The 27004-nt window shown below is 47.7% G+C and overlaps 1 protein-coding gene across 2 annotated transcripts in view; it reads left to right on the forward strand.

Annotated features, from left to right (window-relative positions):
* DAZL (deleted in azoospermia like) overlaps window positions 1-27004 on the forward strand; it is an 890646-nt gene that overhangs the window by 401005 nt on the left and 462637 nt on the right. The gene's annotated exons all lie outside the window — the stretch shown is intronic.

Here is a 27004-nt window from a genome sequence, read left to right on the forward strand (position 1 = left end):
ATTTGTATTCTTTCAAAGACTCCACAGGAAAGCATTTAATTACTTTGGAAAGGCAGGAAGAGTTTCATTTATTTCTGAGATCCTCAACCCATGGACCCCAAACCATGAATGGATAGATTTATGTGGTGGAAACAGTTATTTGCATGAATTATGAGGAATAATGATTTAAAGAACTAATGCAAATTAAATTAAAGCCCTGCAGTTTGGAAGTAATACAACTTGAATGCACCATTTGCAAACATTCTACATTGGTAAGAAGATAAAGAGATTATTGTTCTGTGAATCTGGTCTCCTTGCTAAGTTGGTGATTTACCCTTACAACATGTATTGTTTTATGGAGTAATAAGGACCATATGATTTTGCACGTTGTTGGAATCTCACACCTCTTAAGGAGTTGATGGAAAACTATGGTCTCTCTGCTTAAAAGTTACTATGTAATGATGTTTCTCCAGCATGGGGTCTGGCATGGATTCACATGCTCATGAATATTTCCCGTCAGGCCGGGAATCCTCGGTATAGAAAAAAATCAGTATCAGTTTCGTTTCTGATCTGTCTTTCTTAGTAGTAACCAATCACTGGTCTCTGGGTCATACTGCCCCCAGCCAATGACTGCCCTCTCCCTAAGCCCCGCCTCTGGCAGCCATCCATTTTACTGCACGTTCAAGTGTTGGGAGTCCTTGTGCTGTAGCTCTCGAGCTTTTGCTGCGTTTTCGCGCTTTTTTCAGGAGATTTTTCTCTTTTTTCGGTTAAATAGAGCCTCAAGCTCCACCGTTTCTACATCCGATCAACAGGGATCCGTTTCAGAGTTTTCTACGCCCCTCAAGGGTGAACACGATCGCCGACTCATTCAGCAGGGAGCTGCGCTCATGCCACGAGTGGGAACTACGCCAGGATCAAGTGGATCGACTCTTCCGACGATGGGGCGAACCCCAAATCGATCTCTTCGCGACGGCGACGAATTCGAAGTGCCAAAGGTTCGCCAGCATGTTCCCCCAGCCGAGGAGCATGGGCGATGCTTTCTCGTTCCCCTGGGACGGCCTATTTCTTTATGCATTCCGTCTGCTGCCGTTGCAGCTCCGAGTCATCAACCAGCTCAAGAGGTCCCGGTGCAGGATGATCCTCGTCGCACTGGTGTGGCCGAGACAGATCTGGTTCCCGGACCTTCTGGACTTGTCAACATCCACACCAGTCAAGCTGCCGACTGACGCAGATCTTCTCTCCAGAGAAGGAGGCGCCATTCTTCACCACAACCCGGAGTCGCTGAACTTGCAGGCCTGGCTCCTGCAGCACTAGAGTTTGGAGGGCACGACATCCCGGCCGACTGCAGAGAGGTTCTTGCAAAGGCCAGGGCGTCCTCAACTCTCAAGTGCTACGGACATAAATGGAAGAGGTTCTCTGTCTGGTGCCGTGCACAGAAGATTAACCCTCTGCGGATTACGGCCCCTCAAGTACTGCCGTACCTACTGTCGCTGGCCAAAGCTAGACTGGCTCACGCCTCCCATCAAAATACATCTGGCTGCAATCTCCCGATGTACCAGGACTACGGGACGGGCGTCCTTGTGGTCTCATCGCCTGGTGAAAGAATTCATGAAGGGACTATTCCGATCATTCCTGCCGGTGAAGGCTCCTGCCCCGGCGTGGGAGCTTAATGTGGTGCTGACCAAGCTCATGGGGGCCCCATTCGAGCCTATGCATTCGGCGCCTTTGAAGTTCCTGTCATGGAAGACAGCTTTCCTCGTGGCCATCACCTTCGCACGACGAGTGGGAGAGATCCAGGCCCCATCTTGCAAGCCTCCATACTTGATTTTTCATGACATGAGGGTGGTGCTAAGGAGGCACCCCTCCTTTATGCCCAAGGTGCCGTCGGACTGCCACCTCAACGAGCCCTTGGTGTTGCCAGTTTTCTTCCCGTCGCCTTCGTCGCCGGCCGAGAGGACTTTGCACTCACTGGATGTAGCTAGAGCGCTGAAGTTCTACGTGGACCGCATGAAGAGTTTTCGGAAGACGTCACAGCTGTTTGTGAACTTTGGGACTATGAATCAAGGGAAGGCTCTCTCGAAGACTTCCATTTCCAGATGGCTCTCCGGCTGCATCATGCACTGTCACCGGTTGGCAAACCGACCGCTGCCCGGCCGTCCGAGAGCCCATTCGACCAGAACGATCGCTGCTACCACGGCGTTCCTGTCTTGTGTGCCCCTGCTGGACATCTGCAGGGCTGCGACGTGGAGGTCGACGCACACCTTCACAAGATTCTACTATGTCGATCGGGACTCCAGGGAGGAGTCCAGGGTCGGCCAAGCAGTGCTGCACAACCTGTTCGCCTAAGGTGAGCCTGGTGAGGAGGTAAGAGATGCTTAATTGAGTTGTTGTATTGCTTAATGTTGAGCCTGTTGCCACCTCCCGTGGTTGTGCATGTGTGTACTGCTATGTATTCTCTTATTCATGAGCATGTGAATCCATGCCAGACCCCATGCTGGAGAAGGAACAAGTTACTTACCTGTAACTGTTGTTCTCCAGCATGGGTCTGGCATGGATTCACATGCGAACCCTCCCGCCTACCCCTCTGTGGCATATTCACTTGGTCATACTGCCACTTTACGTGCTACCAAATCTGAGTTTGGCTGCCAGAGGCGGGGCTTAGGGAGAGGGCAGTCATTGGCTGGGGGCAGTATGACCCAGAGACCAGTGATTGGTTACTACTAAGAAAGACAGATCAGAAACGAAACTGATACTGATTTTTTTCTATACCGAGAATTCCCGGCCTGACGAAGGGGAATATTCATGAGCATGTGAATCCATGCCAGACCCATGCTGGAGAACAACAGTTACTTGTACCATGCTTCCTGACCCTATGGATGTATATGGGGCTGACTATGTACTTGCCACCTTACTCGCTATGTGATGTTAATCCAGCGGGCATTGCCGGAAGGATCCCCCAGGTCTCACCCACAACTCTAGGGGCCTAGTGGAGCGCACCGCCACTGGTGCTGTTGTGCTTTTATATAAAAATTCCATCTGTAGGTAAGAGCAGTGGATCCGACTAACGCGGACCATCATCGTTTGATAAGGATATATATGAATAATGGATCTTCTCACTTCCCAATGGTAGGCATAGAGTCCCACACCACAGAGATCGGGAGCAGGAGGGACTTGAAGGTAAGCAACTGTAGCAGTTTCCAGGTAGGATATTGTACCTGAGCACCCCAAAGCACATACCTGATTCCAAACTGGGGGACTTTTTAGAGGATCGATCACGCAATTAAACCTCCAGTTGTAGGAAATGTGTGTGCCAGTAATTACGAGGCACAGCTGCAGATTATTAAATGAATTATGAAATGAAGCCAATCCCAAGAGAAGTGGTCAGAGTCATATAAAATCCTTGTTGGGGAAGTGAATATTGTCAGTGTTTGGAGCAGCAGAGTTGCAAGGATTGGCGAGGAGATGAGCGCGGAGAGATGAAGGTGTTGGAGCAGAGAGAGATGAAGTTGCTGTTAAAAATTGTATAAATATACCTGTTATTTGAAACACCCACTATCCAAGTCGAACTTGGTACAATTGAAACAGGAGTGCAATAATGCCTATTAACTAGTACAGGATTTGGTAAACACATTGAGAGAGCCATATTCACATATATCCTTCAATAAATATTGGCTTGGATATGTTTTTCTTACAGACAAAAGTACGATATACAAAACCATGTTTAAAACCTTTTTAATGGCATTTGTTGCCAGTAAGGAAAACAAATGTTGACAGTAAGTGACTTGGGTTTTGCTGATATAATGCCAGAAAAGCTATTTTATATTTAGAATAAAACAACATTTTGCACAGAACATGAATTCCTGGAAAGGGTTTTTTTTGACAAGATATTTTTTATTGAAATCTTGATCATCATGTGATACATCTGACATAACACATCAGTAATAAAAGCATTAGTATAGCCGCATGCCTATTCCTCCTAACGCTACTATTAGGCTTACAAGAACCGGTTAAAAGTAAATAACATGAACTCGGGGAAGAAGGGGGAAAAGAAAAGGAAGAAAAAGAAAGCGAAACCTCCCCCCCACATAGTCCAACAGCGCCCCCCATATGCGGGAGAACTTAAGGAGCTTCCCTTCAAGCGTGGCTGTAAGCTTTTCCATTCCCAGTAACTCCCAAACCTTTACCCACCAATATGCTATGTCTGGTCCCTCCACCTCTTTCCAAAAGCTAGCCCGTGTGAGCGGGGCTGCTGAAAGCAGCTGTGAGATCAGTACAGCCCTGGGACCAGACATTGGAAAGGATCCTTCTTAAGGAGCATCTTCTAGCAGGAAGATAAGCGAGTCCATGGGGAGCAAGGCGCCAGAGACCTCTCTAATACTAGATCTTATCTCAAGACAAAAAGATTGTATGATTGGACAACGCCACCATAATTGAGCTAGATCACCCCTTCCCCCACATCCGTGCCAGCATGTCTCTGGGTAGTTTGGGTTCATTGCGTGCTGTTTATGTTGGGAAATGTACCAACAAAAGTAAAGTTTAAGGGCACTCTCCCTCACGGATGTGTTATGCAGAATCCTATGCAGTGCCCTTAGGGACCACTGCACAGAGTTAAGACCACAAGTAGTAATACAAGTTCACCTTTGGTACACGCCTGTACTACACAGAAAGAGTGGTAGCAGTGACTAAGCAGCCAGACTTCGCTCAAAAGCAAATGAGCAGTAGTAGGAATCACACACAGGACTACAATTACTGTGACTCAAGCAAACACTGACTAAAGGTTTCTGGTTAAAAAAATATAAGTACATTTATTTTTAAACCATCTGTTCATAAAACACTTCACTTCTAGTAACATAAAAACCACACTTCAAATACACTACACACAACCAAAACTCAAGGTAAGTACCTTAGGATTTGACAGACCGGTGTTATGAAACAAAAGACGTTACCGGGAATACTTATGCGATCACTATTTTGACAGTAATGACAGATCGCTCTTACTAAAGATACGCGTAACCGCGGGAAGAATTGTTACGGGGGTAAAAACACACTTAGCACCTGAGTTAACACAAGAGAGTTGGATACAAAAATCATAGGCAATACTTTTGTCAAGGCAGACAGAATCGGAGAACACTTTCTAACCCGAAGATAAAAGTCAATAAGCCTGCGCCAGTGTTGGGTGGAACAGGGTCCGGTTGTCCAGGATCACACAGTTAGATAGTTCACGATTCAAGGTTGCCAGTAGTACTTAGATATTGTCAGAAGAGGAGGCAAAAGTTATATGAGGGAAGGAAAAAAAGGACAAGCCTTTGGTGAGGAGAAAAGGGTTCACCCTAGTTCCTTGAAGTCGGACACAGTACCTTATTCTTTGAAGAAGCTGTTGCCACGGCAGTTGTTACTGGTGGTTTCCTGCAGACTCTCGGTTCCTGGAGCTTCAGCCATGGTGACAAGGAGGACAACGCCTGAAGCGATCTGCACTACCCAGGGAGGAGGCCAGCAGCAGTGACGGTGAATAAAAGGTGCGCTCCTTTAAAACAGGAGAGGCTCTTCAGATGGCTATCCGGACCACTACAGCAGTGTGCAGCGATTTCGACCACAAAGAGGATCCTCTGGCTTTGGACGATGAGCTGGCTGACCCCACCAGGCTCAAGGGAAGAACACTCCGGAATGGATCGTCTCTGTTCGTTGAAGGGTAGTTAGCTCAGGAGTGCAGCAGGCTTCACCGGGACTCGGGGTTGTGGCAGCCGTCTTCTTCTCTGCTTCTCTTCAGTTCATTGCAGTTCCAGTGGCGACTCTGACATCCTGCCTTTTATGCGAAAATCCCCCATTCACACAGCCTAACTGTCAATCACCCAGCAGGGGGGTTGTCCGGCCCGGACAACCACCTCAGCCAGTCATGCCAAAGTGTGTTTTGGGTTACCATGGAGACCCTGTGCAGGAGGTGACTACACCCCTCCCTCGCATTCAGACCACCTATAAACCCAGGCGTCTAAAGGGAGGGCTTCTCTGTACAATCCCGCCAAAAGACGGTGAACAAAGAAGGCAAACCTGGTTTGCCGTGCAAAGTAAAACACAAGAAGGACTTTAACAAATGAAATGGCGACCAAACCCAACTGGATCCGAAATAAAAAGTATTTGGGCAAGCGGGTTTAAGTTCGAGGCTATCACAGTAGCCTGGAACAGTACCACGTTTATATAATATAATCGCGGTGGAAAGGTAGATACGACTGCCACCAGCTAATTCTAAATGTTAAAAGAGCAAAACAAAGCTCAGAGAGTCACAGACAAAAAGGCGTAGAAGTTAATCCTTTCCAAGACTCCATATAAGATGGGGTGTACTGGGTCTGTAGTTTTAGAGTGACTACATAAAGTTAATGGCAACTTTACATCATGTTTGTGGGGGACAGTAGTCAGCCCCAGAAAAATGGTGTCACTGGGAAGTCTAAAAGACAACCCTGTGTCACTGCACTGAAGGTGCTGTGTAACACACACAAAAAGCGGGGCTCATGGAGTGGTGTGCTCCAGAACCCAAAATCACACAAACAGTAGAAATACCCATGGCAAAATACATGTAAGAGTGGGAAAAAGGCTCACACTCTTACCAGGTGGAAAAAATAAACCCCAGAAATCCATCAAAGCTGCTGAGGGACTCACAAGGTGAGAGAAATTAGCCTAACAGGATGTACATCGGGAGGCCTTATGGGCTCCACCCCATGTTCTTTGCCAAGGTTCTCCAGAAATGTCCACCCCCAGCTCCCTCTCCCACGACCTCATGTAAGGGAGTTTCTCATCCCCCGGGATGTTTTCTAGGAGACGTTAACATGTGGCTATTCTATGGGATTGTTGTCCCTCCAGAGCAGTCTTACGGCCTGATTAGTTACCCAGTGGTGAAGCTGTATATATGTGAATCTTCGTCTCCGGGAGTTTGAATTTCTTTTTGCATTGGTCAATGGTTAGGGGCATGTCGTTTTCATATAGGTCCCGTAGTCTTAGAGGTGTTCCCGATTACCGGAAACGATAGAGTTGGGTGGAAGCCCTGGGGTGAAAGCCATGTTCTGAGTGATAGGAGAACAGGGACCCAGGCCTTATGCAAATCCTCGTTGCGAGCATGCTTTGTCCGTGCATCGGAGTGTTGTTGTTTTGATGGGCAAAATAGGATTTTGCTGGTTATGTGCTTCCCTTGGGAGAAATGGGCGATAATTCAAGGGGAAATGAGATGCTGTAAGTTCAATGCTGTGCCATTTGGGCGATTCAGCTGCGTTGGCCCAGCTCAATATTGCAGCTACTTAGGCTGCTCGGTAATAAATCGGAATTGAAGGGAGCCCCAGGCCACCCTCCACTTTTCCTCTCGTGAGGAGCTTGCAAGGCAGTCTAGGTTTTTTACCCTGCCATACAAATCGGCATATTACCTTCTGCAGCTCAAGAAGGTCCCGTTCTGGGATCATTACTGGAAGGGTATGGAACGTGTATAGCAGTCTCGGGAGAAGCGACATTTTGGCTGCGCTGATTCGTCCCAGCCGTGATGTCTCTTGTGAGGTCCACCTTTTGTAAGCACTCCTTGGCTTCTTTCAGCAGATTGGGGATATTAGCTTTCATTAGCCCTGCATATGTTAGGATCAGGGGTATTCCCAGATAAGGGATATCTGTGAACGTCCAGTGGAAGGGGAAAGCGCTCTGGAGCGTTGTGTAAGAGCATCAGGGGATGCCGACAGGCTCGTGCCCATTGATTTTGCTGAATTTACTGTGAAACCAGAGATCGCTGCGAATTGGGCTAGCAAATCCATAAGGACGGGGATAAAGCGGAGTTCATTATTTAGGAAGCAGAGCACATCATCTGCATATAAAGCAATTTTGTGGCATTGCCCTTCAAATTGAAAGCCCTGTATGTTTGGGTGAAGGCGGACCTGTTGAACCAAGGGTTCCATTGCTATTGCGAACACCATTGGGGATGGGGGTCAACCCTGCCTAGTTCCCTTGCCTAACGCTATATGAGTTGCCCTTTGCGAGTTGACCTGCACCTGAGTTGATGGAATTTGGAAGGTCGAGAGGATCAGTCTAGAGAACTTAGAGCCAAAACCGAACCCCTTTTGGACCGCTTTCAAGTATTCCCATGACATGCTGTCAAAAGCTCTGTGAGCACCTAGGTATATTAGCAAGAGGTTGACTGGGATCTTGAGGACTTGGGCTATTAGGTCAATAGCCCGGCGAATATCGTTGTGTAGACCGGTTTTGAATTAAACCTGTCTGCTCTTTATAATAATGGGAGGCCGTCTCCAAGGCGACGGGCTATGATTTTACTGTAAATTTTCCATTTGTATTGAGCAGGGCTATAGGGCGGTAGGACGTGCATTCTGTAGGGTCTTTCCCCGATTTCAAGATCGAGAGTCGTGGCCGACTAGGCCATCGACCGTGTGACTGATCCAACATCCAAGGAAAAGTTAGAGTTTTGTAAGGTGGGGTATTAGATCTGCACTAAAAGTTTAGTAAAATGTATTCGTAAAGCCATCAGAGCTTGGGGCTTTCCCGAAGGGGAGGGATCTGATAGCATATTTGACTTCTTGGGCTGTTATAGGCTCTTCCAAGGGATCGCAAAGGGTTTGTGGGATCTGCAGTAGCTGGGCATTACGTATACATTTTTTGGTGGTTTGTGAATCATCAATGTGGGGGGCATCTTATTCCCTATAGAAGTCCTCCACAATTTGGAGTTTGCCCTCTTCAGAGGATACACATCTGCCTTTACCACCTCGCAGGCTGTCTATTTGGTTTCGTTTTGATTGTTTTTTCAATTTAGTCACTAATAGTTTACTAGCTATGTTCCCCTTCGTGTAAAAGTGTTGTTTGGTAAGCAACATAAAATATGCTGCTCTTCCCGTATGATGTGCTTCTGATGCTTTCCTCGCAACACGCAGGTCTCTAAGGGAGCGTTGTGATCCCCTTTCTTTATGTATCGCCTCATGTCTGCGACTTTCTCCCTCTAACTGGGCTTGTAGCTTCTTTCGGACCCTTCCCCTTGTTGCAACCTGTTCGATAATATGTCCTCTAATAACCGTCTTACCCGCATCTTAGACTGTATCGTATCCCATATCTCCTGTGTCATTTTTGCTGAAATATACCAAATTGAGGGATCTTCCAGTAAGAGATTGTTTAGCCACCAAGGTTGGCGGGTGGGCGCTGTTGCCTATGGGGTGGGGTGTAAGCATCACCGTGGCGTGATCTGACCAAGCTTTTGGCAGAATTCCGATGTCGATTGTCAGAGGTATCAAAGTATCAGAGACAAGGAACATGTCCAATCTAGAGAACCCTCTATGAACAGCTGAGAAGAAGGTGTAATCCCGCTCTTCCCGGTGGAAAAACCACCATGGTTCCATTAGTGATTGCTCCCGCAATAATGTAGTGAGGGCTATACAGTTTTTCTTGTTATTGGTAGTTGGGGGCAGTGTTTTATCAACTAAAGGGTTAATCACAGCATTAAAGTCCTCTCCCAGGATCAATCCTCCCTCAGCATGTTCAACCAGAGTCTTGGATAACCTGGTGAAGAATAATTCCTGCTGGGGGTTTGGAGTATATAGTGAGACCAGGGTCACCTTACGGCCGAAGAGCATTGATACCACCAAAACATACCTCCCCTCCTTGTCCCGCACCCCCTTCATCACTTTTAGGGGGGTTCCCTTGCACACTAGAATGGTAACCCCATGTTTTTTTAGACCGCTGGAAGAGCAGAATTTTGTAGGGTAAAGCCTGTTGTTCAGGCGAAACTCCTCTGCAAGTTGGAGGTGAGTTTAGTGGAGGAACCGGAGCGCTGAGTCAAGCGTCGCCATTCTGTGAAATAGTGCGTTGCACTTCAGGGGTGAGTTCAGGCCTTGAAAGTTCACCGTCAGACACTTAACGTCTGGGGTCGCCATTCTGAGGTTGATCACAACTTTTTAGCATGCCCCAGAACCCTCCTTCCTCAAGGCAAGCCCCCCAACTTCCCCTTCTCCTATGCCCCCAGATTCAGGGCTTCACCTATGTGTCGAGGTGGAGTAAGGCGGTGGCATGGCGATGGGATTCAGACACAGAACCTCTCAGAGGTCCCAATGTCACATAATATCCAGTGAGTGGTAAGACGTGTCAGGGCCCATAAGGTAAGCATTGTGGTAGAGTGCACCAAAAACATGGTTAAACTAAAACAAACTAAAACAAACTAAAAAGAACAAACATGCTGCTACAGGCGAGGCTCCTAGTGGCCTACCAACATTGACAAACCGTCAACAGACGCGGATGTAATCTGCTGTAGGCGCCCAAACATTGATATCTTTCCTCATCCGTCATCTGCGGAATATGCTTGCTATCTGGCAATCGTCACCAACTTCTTACTGGTTGAGCAGTTTTCCTTTGCAGCCCTTGTGTCGCAACTGTCCCGGGTCTCGCCGGCTCAGAGAAGCAGTACTGATCTCATCAGGGTTAAGGTTTGAAGAAGTTTCGGGTCAGCTGAGAAACGTTGTACTTTCGGTGGGTTCCGTGGTTTCCGTTTCCTGGTGTGTGGTGGAGCCGTCAGCGGTTTGTTGCAAGTCCACACCTACCGTGGCTTCCGTTTCATAGCTTTCACCATCTGCGGGAGTGCGGTTTCTGTCCAACGCTCAACTTTAAGTTCTTTCCAGGTAGGTGGTTTTCAGTTAGAGCTCTTGGGTTGCGGATAGTTAGAACTTTACCAACTCGGAGAGGCTGTGTTGGTCTCCCTGGTCTTAAAGTTGGAAGACTTCTCGGGTCAGCTGGGAGTAGCCGAGCTTTCAGCGATTTCCTTAGGAACCACTACACACAATTAAGACTACAGGTGGCAATACAAGTTTTACCTTTAGTACAAGCCTGTACTACTATGTCAGAGTGGTAGCAGTGGCGGAGCAGCCATGCTTATCTCAAGAGTGAGCAGTAGCAGAGATTCCACAAAGGGACCACAATTACTGTGACTCAAGCAAACACTGACTGAAGGTTTCAGGTATAAAAGTAAAAAGTACATTTATTTTTAAACCATTCGTTATAAACACAACACTTTTATGAAACTTCAATAAAAACCACACGTTAAATATACTACAACTAACCAATTCACTTTTTACAGTAAGTCTCAAGGTAAGTACCCTGTGTTGGAATGAACCAATGTTAGGCACAAAAACACGTTACCGCGAATACGAATGCGATCACTTTTTGACAGTTTGGTCTACTAAACAAACGCGTATCTGTGACATGAAATGCTACCGGGGCAAAAACACACTTAGCACTTGTGATGCTCACAGAGGGAGTTGGAGGCAAAAATCACAGGCAATATTTTGGTTAGGCAGGCAGAATCAAGAAACACTCTAGAGACAGGAGGTCAAAAGTCAAAGGGCCGGAGTCAAGGTCGAAAGACACCGGGGCCAGTTGCCAAAGATCACACGGTCAGACAGTTCGAGATTCAATGTAGCCAATAGTACTTGGATATTGTCAATGTCCGGAAGCAAAAGTTATAAGTAGGAGGGAAGACAAGGGCAAGCCTTGGAAACGAAGAAAAAGGGATTCGCCCAGTTTCCTCAAAAGAACACAGTACCTTGTTCCAGTGGTGCAGCTGGTGCCCTGGCAGTTGTTCCTGTTGGTTTCCCGCAGACCCACGATTCCTGGAGCTTCGTTGTGAAGGCGGACGTCTGAAGGGGGTCTGCACCACACGGGGATGTAGCCGGCAGCAGCGACAAGGAATGAAAGGTGCGCTCCTTAAAAAGATGAGAGGCTCTTCAGGTGGCTATCCGGACCACTACAGCAGTGTGCAGCGTTTTCAACCAAGCAAGAGGATCCTCTTGCTGTAGAAGATGAGCTGGTTATCCCCACCAAGCTCAAGGGAAGAAGACTCCGGACTGGATCTTCTCTGAGTCATTGAAGGGAAGATAGCTCGGGACTGCAGCAGAGCTTCACCGGGATGGGGTAGTTGCAGCAGCCGTCGTTCTCTCCGCTTCTCTTCGGTTCCTTGTAGATCCAGTGGCGACTCTCTGACTTCTAGCCCAAGAGACCGGCCTTTTATGCGAAAAAACCCCATTCACACAGCCTGGCTGTCAATCACCAAGCAGGGGGGTTGTCCAGCCCGGACAACTACCCTGACCAGTCATGACAAAGTGCAACTTGGGTTTCCTAGGATTTCCTAGGATTCTCTGTGCAGGCGGTGACTACACCCCTCCCTCACATTCAGCCCACCTAGACACCCAGGCGCCTGGTGGAGGGCTTCTGAACAGAAAGCCCGCCAAAAGACGGTGAACAAAGAAGGCGATCCTAGTTTCTCGCGCAAAGTAAAACACAAGAAGGACTTTAACAAAAAGAAATGGCGAATAAACCCCACCAGAGCCAAAAGGAGGACGATTTGGTCAAGCAGGTTTATGTTCGAGGCTAATATAATACCCAAGAACAGTACCACGTTTATCTAATATAATCGCGGTAGAAAGGTTAGGGTAGATAACACTGCCACCAGCCAAGTCTAAATGTTAAAAGATTAAAACAATGCTCTAGGAGGTACAGATAAAAAGGGATTAACCCTTTCCAGTACTCCATGGAAGATGGGGTGTACTGGATCTGTGGTAGATTGACTAAGTAAAGTTAATGGTAACTTTACCCTTTTCTGGGGGACAGTAGTCGCCTCAGAAATGGAGTCGAGGGAAGTCTTAAAGACCACCCTGTGCCACGGCACTGAAGGTGCTGCGTGACACACAAAAGGAAGGCGGCTACTGAAGTGGTGTACTTCAGAGTCCACAATCACAAAAACAGATAGAAACACGTAGCAAAACACAGGTAAAAGTGGGGGAAAAGCTCTCACTGTTACCAAGTGGAAAAAAATAAACTCCAGAATTCCAGCAAAGCTGCTGGGGGACTCACTAGGTGAGTGAAATTAGCCATAAATGAGAATTCTCCCTAACACCTTTGGATTGAAGTCAGCGCAAAGGGTCTTCACCAAGTGCCTGGTGCCGGTGGCGGCACATATGCGACTGCAAGGGACCCAAGTCTACCCTTACTTGGACAATTGGCTCATTCGGGCCAGTTCAAAGGACATCGCCGTCGACCACACAGCGAGGACCTTTCCGCCTACTGATGTGGGATTCTCTGTGAATTATGCAAATCCTGCTTGATTCCATTGCAGGACGCACTGTTTCTGGGATCCTGCTTCAACACGGTGTCGTGCCTGCCGTCACCGTCGGATGAACGGATCGCGGCCATCTTGGGCAAGTTGCAACGGCTCTTGGCACTGAAGATCGCCACAGTGAGAACCATCAAGTCTCTTCTCGGCATGATGTCATGCATGTATCTCATTCGACTTTGCAGGCTACGGATGCGTCCATTAAAGGAGTTCCTCGACGACCGTTGGATACAAGTGTCAGGAAGCTGCCAGGACAAGATCACACTCGATGAGGGCTTCCTTCGAGCAATAAGGTGATGGGGAGTTCACTGTCATCTGACCGGAGGCGCAGATTTCCAGACCCTACTGTACCAGAAGATGGTCATGACAGACGCCTCCCAGTAAGAATGGGGGGCTTAACCCGGAAGTCTCCACACCACAAGCCTATGGCTGCCAGAGGAGAAGTTGTCGCACATCAAGTGCTGGAGCTTCGAGCTGTGTTTTGGGCCCTCAAGTCCTTCCGTCCCTCAAGGGCAAAGTGGTGCGGGTCTTCACAGACAATACTACCACAATGTTTTACATCTGGATGCAGGGGGGCACCAGATCGCCAGTTCTCTCCAGAGAGGCGCAGGACCTGTGGCACTCGGCCGTCGCCCAGGGGATGTTCCTCATTCCATTTCATCTGGCAGGAGTAAAGAACACTGTTGCCGACTCTCTCAGCAGGGAGCTACGCTCGTGCCACAGGTGGGAACTTCGGCAGGAGTAAGTGGATGTCCTGTTCCGCAGATATAGCAATCCCAAGATTGATCTGTTTGCGACATCGACGAACACCACATGGGATGTTCGCCAGCAGGTTTCCCCAACTGGGGACCATGGGACACGCTTTCTCATTCCCCAGGGACAGCCTGTTTCTGTATGCATTCCCTCGGTTGCCGTTGCTTCTTCGACTCATGAGACGGTCCCGGTGCAAGATGATCCTTGTCGCACCGGCATGTACGAGGCAGATCTGGTCCCCGGATTGTCAGCGTCCACTTCAGTCAAGCTTCTGGTGGTTGTAGATCTTTTTGCGAGGGAAGAAGGTGCAATTCTAGCCCACGACCCAGAATGGCTGAACCTGAAGGCCTGGCTCCTGCAGCGTTAGAATTTGGGGGCTATGATCTCGTGGCGGACTGCAAGGAGGTGATTGCCAAGGCCAGGGCATTGTTTACTCTAAAATGCTGCAGACATAAATGGAAAAGTTTTGCTGTTTGGTGCCGTGCACAGAAGATCGACCCTCTATGGGTCACAGCTCCGCAGGTACTACCGTATTTGCTGTTGTTGGCCAAAGCAGGACTGGCCCATGCCATCAAAGTTCATCTGGTGGCTATCTCTCGCAACACCAGCTCTCCGGGACAGTCGTCGTTATGGTCCCACCGTCTGGTTACAGAGTTCATCAAAAGAATGTTCAGTTTGTTCCCGCCGGTGAAGGCACCAGCCCCGGCGTAGGTGTTCAATGTGGTGCTGACTAGGCTCATGGGTCCTCCATTCGAACCTATGCAGACACTTCCACTGCAGTTCTTGTCGTGGAAGACAGCGTTCCTCGTAGCCATCACCTCTGCATGACGGGTGGGTGAGATTCAGGCCCTGTCCTGTAAGCAACCTTACTTGGCTTTTCACGACACGAGGGTGGTGCTGAGGACGCACCCCTCCTTCAGGCCCAAGGTGCCGTCGGACTTTTCATCTAAACGAGCCCTGGGTGTTATCTGCGTTTTTTCTGATGGCTTTGTCACTGGCTGAAAGGACTTTGCACTCGCTGGATGTGGCTTGAGCGCTGTAGTTCTATGTGGACTGCACGAAGAGTTTCCGGGCGACGTCACAACTTTTTGTGAACTTTGGCCCTGTGAACCATGGAAAGACCCTCTCCAAGGCTTCTGTTTCTTGGTGGCTATCCGGCTGTATCACCCACTGTCAATGGTTCATAAACCAACGGCTGCCTATCCGCCCGAGAGCCCATTCCACCAGAGCGATTGCTGCTACAACGGCGTTTCCGTCTGGGGTGCCCCTGCTGGACATCTGCAGGACTGCTACGTGGAGGTCGACACCACCTTCATGAAATTCTACTGCATCGACAGGGATTCCAGGGAGGAGTCCAGCGTCGACAAAGCACTGCTGCGCAAACTGTTTGCTTGAACGTGAGCCTGCTGAGGAGGTAAGAGATGCTTATGTTGAGCCTTACTACCTCCGGTGATAGTTCATGTGTGAACTGCTATGTATTTTTTATTCATGAGCATGTGAATCCATGCCAGACCCCATACTGGAGAAGGAACAAGTTACTTAACTGTAACTGTTGTTCTTCAGCATGGGTCTGGCATGGATTCACACGCGAACGCCCCCACTACCACTCTGCGGCTCTTCTCTTGGTCCTACTGCCACTTTACGTGCTACCAAATCTGAGGATGGCTACCAGAGGAGGGGCTTAGGTGAAGGGCAGTCATTGGGTGGGGGCAGTATGAACCAGAGCTCAGTGATTGGTTGTTAGGAGAAAGACAGTTCAGAAATGAAACTGAAACTGATTTTTTTCTTTACCGTGGATTCCCAGCCTGATGACGGGCAATATTCATGAGCATGTGAATTCATTTCAGACCCATGCTGGATAACAACAGTTACAGGTAAGTAACATGTTCCTTATGAGGTGTAATCTACAGATGTTCATGCGGGCCGATTTATCCGGCATGAAGCCACTTTGGTCTGAGTGGATCAGTGACGAGATTACTGCCTGCAGCCTGCTTGCAAGCACTGCCAAGTATTTTAGCTTCACCGTTAATCAGTGAGATCGGTCTGTAAGATTTGCACAGTTCTGGACACTTGTCCGGTTTGGGAATAACCACAATACTGGCCTTGTGCAGGTCGTAGGGAAGAGTGCCTTTTTCTTAAAGAGGAACAGAAACCAAATATCAGAAAGTGTTATTCCAGTATGTCGAGACGTATTGTCATTTGGTGTGGTACCTGCAACATCAACCCAATTAATTCTCCACTCGCACACATAGTCATTTATCTAACACTCCTTTTAGACTTTGGACTAGTTTTTAACTCACTGAAGGTCCACCTTGCTACCCTCACTGCTTGCACCACCTCTCAGAAAGTCCCGGTAATCAAGGCTTTCATGGCAGGGGTGAAAAGCATTCACAACCTATTTCTAATCCAACTCCGAGATAGGACTTGAATATTGTCCTTATTAAACGTAAAGGTCCTCCTTATGAGCCAATGCACAAAGTTAGTCTAAATACTCTCACCTATAAAACAGCTTTACTGGTGGGTATTACTTCCATTCAGAGAGTTGGTAAACTGCAAACTAAGTTCAAGACCCATTTGATACTATTCATAAGGACAAAGTGATTTTGCGCACACATCCACGATTTGCACCTAAATTAATCGCAAAGTTCCATGTAAACCAGTCCATTGCACTTCCATCTTTCTTTCAGAATCCTACTAACTCATCTGAAAGAAACCTTCATACACTAGATGTTAGCTCAGTGATGTATTACATCAGTAAGACACAACCACTTCGAAAGGAAGATCAATTCTGTGTCTCTGTTGCCACTGTTAGAGAAAGGGATTCTGTCTCTAAGTTGGCAGTCTCTAAATGTATCCAAATGTGTTTCTCTCTGTCAAAGCTGGCCTTACCTTTTACTCTTGGAGCACATTCTAATGAGGCACAGTGACTACTATAGCTCTAATTGCAAATATTACTCTAGATTCTATTTGCAAAGCAGCTACCTGGAGCTCTGTTCACACTTTTAAACAACATTACTGCTTCGATACACATTCTATGACTGATTTTCAGGTGGGTCAGGTCGTGTTAAGACAGCTCTTTGCTGCTGTTCCTTCAAACATCCCACCACCGTCTCCTGGTACTGCACCCAAGTCTATGCTCAGCATATAATTATAAGCAGATTCACAAGCATCAGAAGACATACATTACTCAACATAATCGTATTTCTGGTGCTTGTACCTGCTTTTATTCACATGCGCCCACCCTTCCTCCCCTCTTGGATTTGAAGGAACACTTTCTTTTCTTCTGTACTCATTCTCTTCAGGCTCCCTCGTGGCAGAACAAAAATAACCTGGGGGACCGAGACGCTGAGGGATCACTGGTACACTACACTCCACAGTATGGATAGTGTTAGAGACATGCCCAGATCTTGGAGAAAAAACGATGCAATACTCTGATTACCACAAAATGTCGGACTATATGCACAGCATGCGAATCTGAGCAGATGCAAGCACTAGAAATAGGATTACGGTTATTGCTGCATGTCATATACATAAAACCGTATCTTGCATTTAGAAAGCGTCAGATAAGCAAAACAAAATCAGTATTAGAGCACTAAAAATGTCCCAATACAGTTTACCTTTTACAATATTTTTGGCGATAGTTCCAATCAATCTCTGAATAAATAATTGGCGATCACATAAACTTAAGACATGCATTGAAGGTTTTTATGAAACTCCAGCGCCCCTGCCTTTGTATTCATATTTTTATTTTATGGTTGGAACATGCCATCTTTTTCTAAGATCGCTCAGAAGAGGCAGAAAAAGAAGAAATAATAGTCAGCCTGCCTTTACAATTAGTGTGATTGAGTGGACTGTTTTATGGTTTTAAAATCTAAGGGCAGAGTACCCAAGCGTAACTGATTTCTTGTATCTGTTATTCTGATCCAGAAGAGAGCTACTGCTCCCAGCCTACTTCCAGCTTGGTTCTAATACATTTTTGAAAAGTGCTGTTGCGCTCATTTTTACAGTAACAATTTGTTAATGCACAACCCAGTGAAATTCCTTTTAACATTCCTTAATCAGTCAGGGCCAATAGTACTGGGTTGTACCAAAAGGAACTAAGCCAACCTTTATCAAGATGTTCTTAGCATTCTGGAACCAACCATACCCAGCATGGTTGTTTGCAAGAATATGTATCATTATCCCCTTATAGTTATTTAGTTCTTAATTCGACCACCGTTTAACACAAAGTAAAAGAGGCTTTAATGGTGCATGGTAATCTATACCTGTCTGTCCTAATTGCTGGTTAACGGCTATGCTCGTAGGTCCCCCTAGCAGCTTTTGGAAAAGCTTATTTTCACAAACTGTCAACAAAGGTAGCTTGCAGCCACCCACATGTTGCTACATACAAAACAGCCTATTTTGTTGGAGCAATTTTGTACCACTAGGACAGAATCAATTACAGACCCCACACATTTTTTGGAAAAACCCATAAGTATCCCAGTATGCTGGTTTATAGTCGGTGGGCATTTCTGTAGACGGGAACTCCAGTCCCCATATCTGTTGAACCGTACACCCAAATAGTCGTAACAATCTACGTTTTTCTTTTCCCTCCATTTAGTTCCAAGTCAATAGTCTGTGGTGTTTTTTTTAACAATGATGGGCTGTGCACGTTCTGAACTGAAAGTTCTTATTTAAGTATTTTGCAAAACTTCATATTTTTTCAATGGACCAGTGTGTCAATTTATTTGGCTTTTTATCATGGAGATTCCCCTTTTGGGATTTTGGGGTGGGAACAAGCCTGATTTGCATATGGTCTTTTCACTTTTGTAATGGCTTGGCAGGTGAAGAACGATGGCCTGGAGTGTTGCACAGAGCATTGCCAGAGGTTAAGATTAATTCTAAAGTATCCATCAATCACCCTTTTTGTTTTAGTGTAGTCAACCCTAGTGGAACGGAATGCCTAGACTTGGGTCCCGTGCCTGCTGGGCCAGGAGACCTAGATATTCCTCATGATGAGGCCCAATCGAAGGCTGAAACAAATTTGGGGATACTTCTAGTCTCGTATAGAAGGGATGTGACCTGGCTGTTCGGGCTGGACTGCCCCTTTTGGGTTCGGAACAAGCTTGTTATGCATGTGGTCTTTCCTTTGTGTAATGGCTTGGCACGCGTAGAACAATGGTCTGGAGGGATGCCCAGAGCAATGCCAGAGGTTAAGATTAATTCTAAACCTTCCAGCCATCACCTCTTTTGTTTTGCTGCCGTCGATAAGAAACTTAATTGTGCCGTCACTGTTCTTGGGAGGCGATTCTAAGAGGGAGGTCAGTTGAAATATAAACACTTTGCAAAGGTCGTGGCATTTCAATGGAAAACTAATGGAATGTCGGTAGCAGTAGATCAAAACTAATGTTTAGAAGAAAACTAAAATTAGTAGAATCGTGAAGACCTGAAAAGTGATCACATTTTAGCAACTTCTAGGCACTTTTCATCACAACACCAGGCTGATGAGCCGAGAGGGACACAATAGGCAAAGTGACGCTGCAGCCTGACATGATGTACACTGCTCATGTACTAGGGACTATGCTGCATTTATCTTGGAGCACCAGGTACTTAAATGTACGCTACCACCACCAAACGAGACAACTTAAATTGGAGGTAGCCAAACCAAGGCCACCTAATATGAATGTGGACACTGTGCAGCACTTGCTGCGTTTCCTGCTTCATAGCGTCCCCGTACAGAAAAATAGAGGCTGGGCTTAACCTGTTATTTGGAATGTTTTCTTTTTGTAGCTCTTCCCTGTGGGGGAGGCGGAGAGGCAGGTCCAAATTGTCCAGTGCCAGTAGTCCTATTGGGGTGGATGGGGGAGGATAAAAGCACAACAGGAAGGAGGAGGTTGTGGGTTGTTCGAGTGAGGTCAGCGGAGGAGGAGGTGTCGGACCAAGAGAACAGCAGGAGGAAGGATGATGGATTGGAATTTTGAGGCGACTTAGAGAAAATGTGAGAGAGGAATATGAGTGGTACTGCGTTCTGAGTGTTTATGAAATCTAGGTTAATTGTAATGTGGTAGGCCATACATAGGAGACTAAAAACTAGAAATGGTTCAAAGTGTTTCACTTTGAAGTAAAGAAAATGCCTCTCCTACCCTAATTGCAACAATAAAAGTTCCTTATTCTAGAAAATAAAAAAAAATCCTCGTCAGAATGTCTTGCAGAAATCAAAACCTGACCTCTTTCCAGATCTATGCCATGGTACTAACTGGCCCTACCACAGATAACGGAAAACAACATTAAACCTAGAGTAGTTTTCTTTACTCCACATGACCCCTTCCTCAAGGTGGCTCTTTAAATGTTCCTTGCAATTCCTCCTGCTTTTGCTTTCTTGTACAGTTCACAACCAACATGTTCCTTAGTTTTCAATATATACAATAAGGGGGACTCCTGCAACCCTCCGAAAAGTATGGATTCAACTGCAGCAGTTCAAAAACAAATTCCTTAGATCGACTGTGATAATAATAATGCCTTTTGGATCGACAGGGCATCCTTGTCCTGCCACATCTCTGTGTGTGTTTTCTATATGTTTTCTGCCACTGAGGTCCAGCCTGGACCTCGGGCAGTCCAGCTTTTCATTTTTACGTTATAGTGAACAACACCCATGGGATACCCTTATGGCGCCCATTTGAGGTGGTACTCCTTTTTACCTCTTGTGTGTGTTTTTGAGGAGCTGTGTTGCCCGCAGAGCATGGTATGGGCTGGTGGCAGCTACATGGTGGCTTGACAGTGGCTCTGAGGTCCTCAGTTTTTGGGACACCCAGGCCCTGCCAAAGGAATCAATTGATTCCAGGACAAAGGAAAGATGGCACCTGTAGCTAGCCTCTTGGTTTCTATTGCATTTTATGCTTTGTTTCCCAAAGTCTGGGGATGACCTGACTCTGTCCCTTCCTCCCTGACTAGCTGTTGGGTGGAAAGACTATTTCTGATGCTTGTGGATCTGCTTAGAATCACATGCTTTGCATAGTCCGACATCTAGTATAAGTTGCGGAGTTTTGCACATGAGGTTTTCGAAGTTCGAAAAGGGACTTTGACAGGGCATGACTGTTATACTATCCCTAGTGTGGCGTACCTTTTACCCATGATGCCTCATGCGTCGAGGTCTCTCAGATAATGTTTTTCCGCCATCGTGGTAAGTTGTTATTTTACAGAATGAGCTACTTTGGGAGTTCATCTTATCCAAACTTCTCTTGTCGATTGCGGTCGACAAACTTATTGGACGGCTGATCCCCAGAGTATCTTGACGGCTTATTCCGCCTTCCGAAACAGAGGTCTGTTCCGACTACAGGCTTTGGCCTTTACCTGGCTTCAGCCTAACCAGTTGGGAGAGTGGGGTGACTGATCCTTTCTTTTTTTAGAGAAAGCATGCCCCCATTTCCTACCCCCACTACCTTTGTCTTGCTGCCTCTGTGTCCATCTTTCACTGTGAAGTGCACTCCCTTTAAGTATTGCTCCAAGTGAAACTGAAAATTCCTGTTGGTAGACAAACACAACAAAGCTTGTAACCACTGCCTTCCATGTGACCACCTCGAAACCCATTACTCTACATGCAAGCTCTTTAGACCCAAGACCATAAAGGACCGCCGAACAAAGCGTTAGGCGGCATACGCCATGTCGTCAGAGTCAGAAACCGCTGATGGGATCTTCGAGTCGGACCACGAAGGCTGAGGCAACCTAGACACCTAATTCGGAGCTCGAAGACAGTACCGTGGAACTATCTAGTTCCTGCATGCCTGTACTCGGCCTCGAACGGCAATCCCAGTGTGCTGCTAGGAGGAAGGCCTCTGGCGATGCTGGTGTACACGTGCACAGTTCCTGTCATGAACACACACCCCGAGCCGTCTATTGGCACACCCTCTGACCGAGTGCTGCGCTCCGGCGGTTGGTGCTTCTCGGTCCACTGACCTTATGCTGACTGCCCCCGCTTTGGTTCCTCCTATGTGCTTACCACAAAGCGACAATGAAGACACTCTGAAGGGCGCGCATTATCACCGCTTGATGGCTGAGGCGCATGTGAATCTATGAAAGATAGCAATGCTGGAGAAATACAATTACAGGTAAGTAACTTAAGACTTCTCCAGCATTGGATCTTTCATAGATTCAGAGGCTTGAATAGAATACCAAGCAGTTAAAACTTACCCACATCATGTATACAGCAACACCAAGGTTACATTTCCAGGGAAAGGTGGGAGGGAGGCTGATCCTACCTTATGCAAAGAGATGGCGGAGCACTGCCTGGCCAACCACAGATTCTTTGTTGGTATCTTCTGTCAGGCAGTAGTGCTTGGCAAACGTGTGCAGAGTGCTCCAGGTAGCAGCTCTGCAAATTTCCTTCAAAGCTACCCCTGCGTGAAAAGCCACTGAAGCTGCTCTCACTCTGGTGGAGTGCGCCGAAGGTCTGATGAGGCGTCGCCTTTGATTTGATGAGAGTGTGTGATACATAGAGAGACCCAATGTGCCAAGATTTGTTTTGAAATATGTTGTCCTTTAGTGCTTCCAGCGAAAGCAATGAACAATCTGTTGGAGGAGCGAAACTCCTTAGTTCTTTGTAGGTAAAACTTTAGGACTCTCGCCACATCTAAAGAGTGTAGAGATCTTTCGGCCTCAGATGTGTGATTCTGGAAGAAAGTAGGGAGGACAATGCGCTCCGTGAGAGTCATCTCCGACAAAACTTTGGGAAGAAATTTTGGATGTGTTCTCAGAATGACTCGTTCTTTGTGGAACAAAGTGAAAGGAGATTCTGAGGATAAAGCTTGTAACTCGCTGATCCTCCTGTCAGATGTGATGGCTATCAAGAAAGCTGTTTTCCACGATAAGAATTTCATGTCACATCTATGAATAGGCTCATAAGGTGGTACCATTAGAGCTGTCAGTACTGTGTTTAAGATCCAGGATGGCACCGATGTAGGCGTAAGAGGGAAAGTATGCATAAGCCCATTTAAGAAGATCATAACCGCTGGTAGAGTAAGGAATGAATGTTTATCTGGGTTCGTTGTATATGCCGCTATGGCCGATAGATGAACCTTGATAGAGGATATAGATAATCCTGTTTTGGCCAAGTGCAGTAGGTATGGTAGCACTTGCTTGACCGATGCTGTAAGAGGGTTCACCAAGGATGTTTTGCATCACTTGGTGAAACAAGTCCATTTTCAGGTATAGGTAATTCGAGTTGAAGGAGCTCTACATGCCTTAATAATATCCCAGCAATTTGCAGGTAAGTGTAGATTCATTAATTTTCGCTGCTCAGGAACCAGGCCTTGAGAGACAGGCTCGCTAGATCATGGTGGAGGACCTTGCGTTTCTGCTGCGTCAAAAGCTCCTGATGAGCTTTGAGGTAAATTGGGGGACAACTGGAGAGGTGTTGTAGAGTACCAGATCTGCCGGGCCCAATCTGGAGCTATCAAGATCATTGAACAATTATTATTATTATTTTTTTTTTTTGAGGTTATGTCTGTGAGGCACAGCTCACTGCTCGTGTACTTTGTAGATCCCAACAGACACAGAAACAAGTCCCCTTCTCTTGGGGTTCTCCAGGAACAGAACACTGGCCACATGACTTGGGGTTTCTCAGAATATACTCAGAATAGCTCTAGCAGAGATCACCGGTAGAGGTGAACAGCAGCCGCAAACCCCCATCCACAACCTCAGCCTCACACACTCATGCTGGGATTACAGGCGCGCGCCACCACGCTGTTCTTTCAGTCTGCATAGCACTCTCGATATGACAGGGATGGGGGGAAAGGAATAAAGGAGTTTCCCTGTCCAATCCACCAAGCACGCATCTCCTACTGACCGATGTTCTGGGTACCTGGAGGCAAATTCGTGGCATTTCTTGTTGGCTTTGGTGGCAAACAGGTCGATCTGCGGATGACCCCATTTGGAAAATATTAGTTGGCCTTCTTTCTCGTCTAGTTCCCACTCGTGAGAAGTTGTGAACTCTCCACTTAGTTTGTCCGCTAGGACGTTGTCCACTCAGGGGCGATGTTCCGCTTTGATTTGTTCTCTGTGGTGTAGTACCCATGCCCATAGCAGTTGAGCTTCTTGTGACAGGATTTCTGACTTGGTACCTCCTTGTTTGTTCATGTAATGCATGGAGGTCGTATTGTCTGTCCGGATGGTTACCACCTCGCTGGCTATCAATGGAAGGAAGGCTTTCAGTGCCCATCGTATTGCCCTGGGTTCTAAGACGTTGATGTGCAGTTGAGATTCTTGAGCAGATCAAGTTCCCTTGGTTTGAAGTTCCTCCAGATGGGCCCCCCCAGCCGGACAGAGATGCATCTGTCCTGAGGAGAAGGGTAGATGTTGGTGCCTGAAAGGGCATTCCCTGTGACAGGTTCTGAGGTGAGTTCCACCATCAAAGTGCTTTGAGTAATGTCTGCGGTAGTTGGATTGTACCCTCCCACGAGCTGCGTGCCTGTTTCCATTGGTGGGCAAGGGGCTCCTTGATCGGTCTCATGTGAAGCCTGCAATTTGGTATGAGGAGTATACATGAGGACATCATGCCCAGGAGAGATTTGTAAGAGCGTACTGTGGTTGCCGTTTTGTTTAGGAACCATGAGGTCAAGTGTAGAACAGCTGTTATTCTGTCCGCAGAGGGTCTTACCCTTGGGATGCAGGTGCTGAGGTCCGCACCCAGGAAGAGAACTGTTTTGCTGGGAACTGGGCAGGGTTTCGTTTCGTTGATGGAAACCTAACCTTTTTAAGAGTTTTATTGTTCTTGAGACTGCCAAGTGTGCGAGTTTGTATTTGCTTGCCCTTATCAACCAGTCGTACAAATATGGGAAGACTTCTGTTCCTGTCCTTCTGAGTTTTGCCGCTACTGGTGGAAGGCACTTGGTAAAAACTCTTGGAGCTGACTTTAGGCCGAACGGGATAATATAGAATTGGAAGTGTAACTCCCCTATTGCGAACCTGATGAACTGTCTATGGGCAGGATGAATGGGATGTGGAAGGTAGGCGTCTTCCAAATCTAGAGTGACCAGGAAGTCGTATTGGTTTAGACAAGATAAGAAACTTGGTAGGGATAGCATCTTGAATTTGATGCGGTTGATGATCTTTTTGTGCGCTCTTAGATCCGGAATAGGTCTCCACTGACCGTTTTTCTTCTTGATTAGGAAGAAATGGGAGTAAAAACCTCTTCCCTTCTGTTGGTCTTGTACTGGTCGATGGCTGCTTTTTGGGGCAGTTTTTGAATCTCGGATAAGACATGTCTTAAAAGATGTACCTTGCGAGGTGTGGGAGCAAGGGATGGAGGTTGATCTAGAAATTCTATAGTGTGACCCTTTCGGATCACCTGTAACGCCTACTTCTCCGATGTCATTGACTGCCAATGATAGAGAAATCGGCTTACTCTTCCCCCCACCGGGGTGTGACGTTGAGGGAAAAGTATGATTTGTCAATTTTCCTTACCCTGGGACATGCCCTGGGTAGAGCCACGTCTTTCTCCAGCATGGGGTCTGGCATGGATTCACATGCTCATAAATATTCCCTGTCGTCAGGCTGGGAATCCTCGGTAAAGAAAAATCAGTATCAGTTTCGTTTCTGATCTGTCTTTCGTAGTAGTAACCAATCACTGATCTCTACGTCATACTGACCACAGCCAATGACTGCCATCTCCCTAAGCCCCGCTTCTGGCAGCCATCTTCAGATTTTTACCGCACGTTCAAGTGTTGGGATCCTAGTGCTATTGCTCTCGAGCTTTAGTGCTTTTTTCGCGTTTTTTCCTAGGAAAATTTTCTCTTTTTCGGTCAAAAGAGCCTCAAGCTCCACCGTTTCTTTATCCGATAAACGGGGACCCTTGTCGGATTCTTCTACGCCCCTCAAGGGTGAAGATTTCGTCGAGCCACGCTTTTGGAGGACTCCAGAAGTTTCTCAGGCCCATCTCGACCATGGCCCAGGAGAAGTGAAGCTCGACGCCCGGAAAGCTGTTCAGGGTCTGCCCTGGATGCCAGCTTCAGAATGTCTTTAAGGAGGACGAACACTCCCTTTGCCTCTATTGCCTGCATGAGCACAAGACGCACGTGGAGAAGGACTGTGCATTTTGCTGCAATATGTCGGAGCGGACCATGAAGGACCGCCATCTGCGTCTCGCCAACTGGCTGGAAGGGAAGAGCCCGTCAGGCAAGAAGAAGAAGAAGAAGTCCGAGCGGTCTTCTAAGATCTTTGAGGGCACACCGGCGACGGGGGTCCAACAGAAGGCCAAGCACTGCGAGTCCGCTGGCACCGGGAGCGCTGAACGGTCGGCCTCTACGGGCGCCAGGCAGGGCGCATCCTCCCCGGCGCCATCAACCACGAGCCAACGCTCTGGCTCGGGTAAGAGGAAGGCCGAGCACCCGGCGAAGCTCCTGGAGAGACCCCGGTCGAGCTCGAGGCCCCATCGGAGGGGGAGCGAGGCGGGGACCCTCCCCCCAAGGAGAAGGCGGTGAGCGCACCTAAGGTGGTGAAAGCCTTAATCCATCCGGCCAAGGCCTCTATAGAGACAGTCACGGCGGCCCTGGATCAGCCTGTGGAGAATACACCAGTGGTGTCGACCTCGGGGCCCAGGGTCTCCCTGCCACCGCGGAGGGAGTCCTCTTTCATGCCCATCGACAGGACCCCCGTGAAAGCTCCGACGGAGAAGAAAAAGGGGGTGCAGGAGGTCGTCGTGGACTCGGCCTCAACCTCTGAGGAGGAGCTGATTGAAGTCTTAAGCCACGGCGTTGGCGTGGAAGAAGACCAGCCCGTCGGGAGGGACCCCGACGTAGGAGACGACGAGAACGTCGAGGATGCCGACGGGGCTCCTGACCGCCCGTCGGACTCCCCTCAACCAGTGCCGCAAGACAACTCCGCGGCCATTTTGTTGGCTATACAGTCCTTATGCTCGGAGATAAGGACGAGATTGCCGTTGCCACCAACGGAGGAACCTCTCCTGACGGGGGACCCGGAGCCAGGCCCTTCTGGGAGCCCTCCTAAGAGAAGAAGGACTCATCCTCCACCTCCTTTTCAACCATCGCGCCCTGCTCAACCCTCCTCCCCGTCCACGACCCGTGGGGATGATACGGGGACTGACACGGCCGCGACAGGCACAGACGACGAGGTTTACGACGAGGATCTCCCGTCGTCACCTCCTCCCCGGGCTTTCCC

The sequence above is a fragment of the Ambystoma mexicanum genome, chromosome 2q (assembly GCF_040938575.1).
Source record: "Ambystoma mexicanum isolate Mex_15411 chromosome 2q, UKY_AmexF1_1, whole genome shotgun sequence".
Classification (NCBI taxonomy): domain Eukaryota; kingdom Metazoa; phylum Chordata; class Amphibia; order Caudata; family Ambystomatidae; genus Ambystoma; species Ambystoma mexicanum.